We start from the raw sequence: 5572 nt of genomic DNA on the forward strand, positions 1-5572 counted from the left end.
TACATATGTTTATGTGGCAGTTCTGTTTCCGACGCGATTATTTTCCATTGACTAACATACGATAAAGTCCATCAGTGGGCAGACACTGTGAATCCACAACCTCCCGCTGCTGGACCCTCGGCGCGAAGGAGACCTGGTTGAGGCCAGATATCAAAAAAAAAAAAAAAAAAAAAAAAAAAAAATCACGCTCACGAGCATTTCGCACTTGTACCTTTTTTCCTTGGAGGAACTTGCTTTCCACGGGGAGAGCGGATGTGAGCACAGAAGGGGTGAGTTATGGTCCAGAACCTGTGCCCAGGACGTGGGAAGTGCTGTAGAGATGCCGCCTGGTATCGAGATGGCAATAACCTTCCCTGTGTCCCGAGCTCTGGGGGCATGGCTTATCCAGGTCACCTCGTTTTATGCTCTTGATAGCCCTGAGAAGTGGGTACTCCTCTCACCCCATCTTACCAAGGGGGGACCTAACGCCTGCAGGGTCCGGGTGACCTGCCGAGGTCACACAGACAGTAAGTGGTGGGTCCCACATCTATCTGACCCCACAGGCCATCCTCCTAAGCCCATGGTCTGATGCTTTTGTGCTCCAGAGACAGAGAGCCTGGGTGGTTCCCGACGCTGCTCCTTACCAGCCACGTGACCGGGGACAAGATCCTTCACTCTGCAAACCTCAGCTTCTCTGCCTGCAACAGGGGCAGAGAAGCAGTGCTGACTTGTCACCTGTTTGTGGGGAAAGTTCTAGTCCAGGGGAAGCTCTCCATGAATGCCCAGGAAAAGGGAGGGGGTTGTCCAGGAGCGCAGTGCAGAGGTGGCGTGAGCAGGCCAGACGGGCAGTGAGAAGGAGCCAGCAGGCAGAGGCTGAAGGTTGGGGTTAAGCCCAGAGGTTCTAACCCTGGCTGCACATCAGAATCACCCAGAGTCACACCCTGGCCAAGTGGAACCCAGGCCTCGGTATTTCTCCAGCTCCCCAGTGACTCGAATGTACAGCCAAGGTCGAAAGCCATTGGCCTAACTCTTGCATTTATTTATTTATTGTTTATTTATTTATAATTTGTAATTAAATTTATTGAGATAACATTGGTTAATAACATTATATAAATTTCAGGAGTACGACAGTATAATTCAATCTCTGTATCCACTATTGCATGTTCACCCCCAAAAGTCTGGTTTTTTTCCATTACCATATATTTCACCCCTTTTACCCAAGTCACCCTCCCCGCAACCCCCTTCCCCTCTGGTAAGCACCATTCTGTTGTCTGTATCCTTGAGTTTGTTTTAGTTTTGTTTTATTAATTCATCCTTTGGGTGATGGTGTTTATATTCCACATAGGAATGAAATCATACAGTAGTCATCCTTTTCTGTCTGACTTATTTCACTTAGCATAATACCTTCATGGATGGGTCTTGAGGGGATTAGCCCCTTTCTTTTAGATGGGTGGACCTAGGACGGACATCGGTACCACTGGGAGCCAGTTAGAAATGCTCTATTTGAACAGGATCCCTAGGTGATTTGTGTGGACATTGGTATCTAAGCACCCCCTGGGCTGGCCTGTGCATTCTCCAGATGGGAAAAAGAGCAAAATCCAAGTCAGGCTCTGAACCTGATGAAAATCCAAAGCGAAAGTGGGAGGGGGAAATGAGGGGTGGCTACTTAACCCAATAACCCCATCTCCTGGCGCACGCAAAGGGCAAGGGTGGTAGGTCTCTGTGTCTTTAAACTTCAATGAATCTGAGATCGTGGCGGCTCAGGAAGTCGGAGATTCTGCCAGCCGCCCAATGTTTGCTCATCTGCCACTATATCAGCCAGAGGGCTAACATTATCTGGGTCAACAGCACACACACTGGGCCCAGGCCTGGGATTAGCAGAAAAATATAAGCCTGTGTGAGGACTTAGGCTCATTATAGGGAAATAACTCGCAAAGGGCCTTTCCTCACCCAGAGTGAACAGCTCTCCATCCCTGGCACACGGGGGCTGCTGAGGCAGATTCTGCAGAGTGCAGGCGGTGGCCGAATCCCCAGAAGGGACTGAGCTTGCCCCCTGCGACAGAGCTCGGAGTAGCAACCTCCGTTGTGGCCTCGAACGTAAGGCTTTCTTGGGAGAGAAAAAAAGGGTTCTAAAATTTCTAGAACCTGAAAGAACAATATAAATGAAATAACAGTCAGTTTTTACTATCTTTTGTAATCACAGTGAATTCACCAGCATTTGAGAAATGTCAGCTGAAATGCAAATTCCACACCTTATTCAAGCATTCAAGAAGACAGTACAAATATATGAAGTCTTGGTTTAAAAAAAAAAAAATACAGTTCGGTCTGGTTCAATATCTACCATTATCTCAGAAGAGCCAAGTCTTTAAGTGGCCTTTGATAATCTAATCAAAGCCATCTCCCCTTTCCCTGATAAATGGACATAAACATGAATTTGTACCTACAATTTCAGGTAATCCATAGACCCCTGAGCCACTTCTCAGAGAGTCCTGGATAAAACTCAGATGAAATGCTGCTGGGTTTGCTTCCTAACATACAATCACACTTCTCCTGATAATGTCACACATTTCTTTCAGGATCCACATACTTTTAGCCCCTGTGCTCAAGATTGGAGCATTGACCTAGGGCCAAGCTAAGAAGTGCACCCTGTATTCCTGGCTATAGTGATTGGTTCAAGGAAAGACACATAGACCCATTCGGGACCAATAAGACAATGGAAATGAAAGGAGAGACTTTCACTGTTTCTTTCCCCTCAATATGATACAGAAAGGCTATAGCCGCATCAGCGAGAAGCTGGCGGTTGCCATCTTGGGACCATAGGGGAGAGTTTTGTGAGAATGGACCCAACGCGAAGTCAGCAGGGCCCACGTACGAAGAGAGAAGCCAGGTCTTGAACACGGCATTTGAGTCCTGAAGTCTTATCACATCTGTACCTGAACAGGTTAGCAAATAAACCCTGTACGCCCATGCTTAAACCAGTTTGGGTCACCTACAACAGAAGGAGCTCTGGTGCATGATCTTCACTGACTCACTGGATATTTCAATGGTTCCTCATGCAGCTACCAATGAAATGAGCAATGTCACTATACAAATGTTCCTTATGACCTAATGTTGGCCTTTTCATTTCAGTAAATCTCTTCGTTCCTACGGTTAATCCTCAGCTTCTCCCAGGCTCCTTTATAAAGAAACACCTTCTGATACAAGATTCCTTCACTTACATGTACCAGTGATGTTCATCACGTACCACAGACTTACACATCGTGATGCCATATCGTGTCATATTACAATAAGTGAATTATGTTAATCCGATTAAAGCAGCCTAGCTCAAGGCCCAAATCTGGGGAAATGGTTTAACAACACAAGTATTCTGAAATCAACCGATTCCATATTATAATTGTGACTAGATACAACTTTAGGTAGAATTATTTTAGGCCTCAAGGATACATATGTCATTTTTCTGGATTATAGAATGTTGATTTCTAGCATGCCAGAGTGGGAAGGGGCTTCTGCCAGCCCGATCCCAGGTTTAGATGAATTTCCAGGGCCCTGTGAAAAGGGGTTTGCTGAGCAATAGAGTTTGATCTCTGCAGCCAGACAGACCTGAGATAAAATCCTGGCTCCTCCATTGACTAACTCATGCCATCTCTGAGTCTCCAGGTCCTCATCTATACAAATGGGTGTATTAACACCTCTCATGCAAAGCTAGAGAGTTTGAGGGTTCCACCCTCCCCCTCTGCAGAGGTCAAGTTCAACTCTTTGTCGTCCACAAAAGTACTAGAGCACCTACGCATTGTTTTGAACAATTAATAAAAGGAAAGAAGCATGCATCATGCTTTTTCTGTGCATGCTCTAAATCAAGGAAACCAAAAAGCTGAGAGGAAGAATTATAGAAGAATTTTAGCTAATAGATGAAGAAGGCATATGGAATTAGAACATTACCAGTTTGCAACCACTAAGGAACTAATGGCGTTGGGTAGTGACCATCGATGGCTGCTCACAGTTCAAAATCAGAGAGACCAGACAGTATGTGTCTTTGGAGAGAAAACAGCACCGTGCAAAGTAATCTGGCTAAAAACATTGAACTAGAATCTGGTCAAGCTTCTTTCTATCAAACCACCAATTTTCAAGAAATACAGGAAACAGAGGAACTTGTTATGTGTCACTATGGAAATGCAATCATCACAACCCAGACCATGAGAAATTCTACAGGTGAACAACCTTAATGCACAAGTTGCAAGAAATCAAAGAGAGCAAAGGAAGGGAACCTACCGATCAAAAGACATATGTCAATCAATTGGAATGCAGGGACCTTATTTGGATCTTGACTGAAATGAACCAACTCTAAAATAAATTTGAAGCGATCAGAAAAATCTGAATGCTGACTGTGAATAATAAGCAATTACTAACTTTAAGATGCAACAATGGAATTGTGGTTATGGTTTTAAAGAGAAATCTTGACCTTTTTTAGATAAACACTGAAATATTTATGTGTAAAAAATGTTAATTACAGGGATTTGCTCCAAAAAATATCTGAGAGTGGAGGGAGAGGGTATTGATATTGACCATTGTTGAACATAGTTGCTATGTGGTACTTTGGGGTTCATGATACTTATCCCCCTGACTTTGAATAGGTTTGAAATATTCTATAATTTAAAGTTGAGCAATCTCCCAAGCGTTGGTGATGAATATAGATTTTATCGATAATTTGGGAGCCGGGCGGAGAGTTGGGTTGCAATCACAGCATTTATTTAACTGTTCTCGGTAGACAACCCTGCCTCTCTCAACTCTTTACCTCATTCCTTTTGCCGCGTCTGTCCTTCCTCTACCCCGCCCCCCAAACTCACCTCCTTAGCCTCTCCCTGTGGCCTAGCGGACTCCACTCCTCCTCTCGGCTTCTCCGTCCCTCTCAGCAAATCCAGAGCCTCCCATGCATCCTAGCAACAACCACCTTAATGTTTCTTCCGCCTCCCCTCAGGGGCCTTCATTCATCCAGCCATCGCAGCTAAGTGCCGCACAGCGGACAGTCAATGAATGGTGCCTATTCTTCCTGAGGTCTAGTCCTGAAGCTGCAGAACCATCTGGGAGCTTTTTAAAAAGAAAGATCCCGCTGTCCACGCTGCCTCTGCCTCTGCCTCTGCCTCTGTCTGTCCATCCCCCGCCCTTTCTCACACATCCGCTCCAGCTGTCGGAACTTGGTGAAGTGGCAAAATGCACTGCTCCAGACAGCAGGAGGGCAGGGCATTGCACGTGTTGCATTGTCTTAGATGTCCAGGACGGCATAACCAATGGGAAATGTGTCTTTTCCCCCAACATTTTTACTCTATTTAGAATAAAGAGTAGACCATATTTCAGGCTGTGATAAAACAGCTCCCTAGAATTGTCCTCTACATAATTTAAAGCATGTGACAGACAGTGTTTTAGAGAATTCGTTGGTGGTTAGCTTTTTCCTCCTCTGTACAATAGTGATAATGATAATACCTATTTCTTAGACCTCCCTCACCCCTCTTCCTCCGTCTCTCTTTATTTCCACCTTTACTTTTCTCCATAGCACTTTTGACTAATATGTTATGTATTTTTATTACATTTGATTATG

This window comes from Rousettus aegyptiacus, unplaced genomic scaffold, assembly GCF_014176215.1.
Source record: "Rousettus aegyptiacus isolate mRouAeg1 unplaced genomic scaffold, mRouAeg1.p scaffold_m13_p_4, whole genome shotgun sequence".
Lineage (NCBI taxonomy): Eukaryota > Metazoa > Chordata > Mammalia > Chiroptera > Pteropodidae > Rousettus > Rousettus aegyptiacus.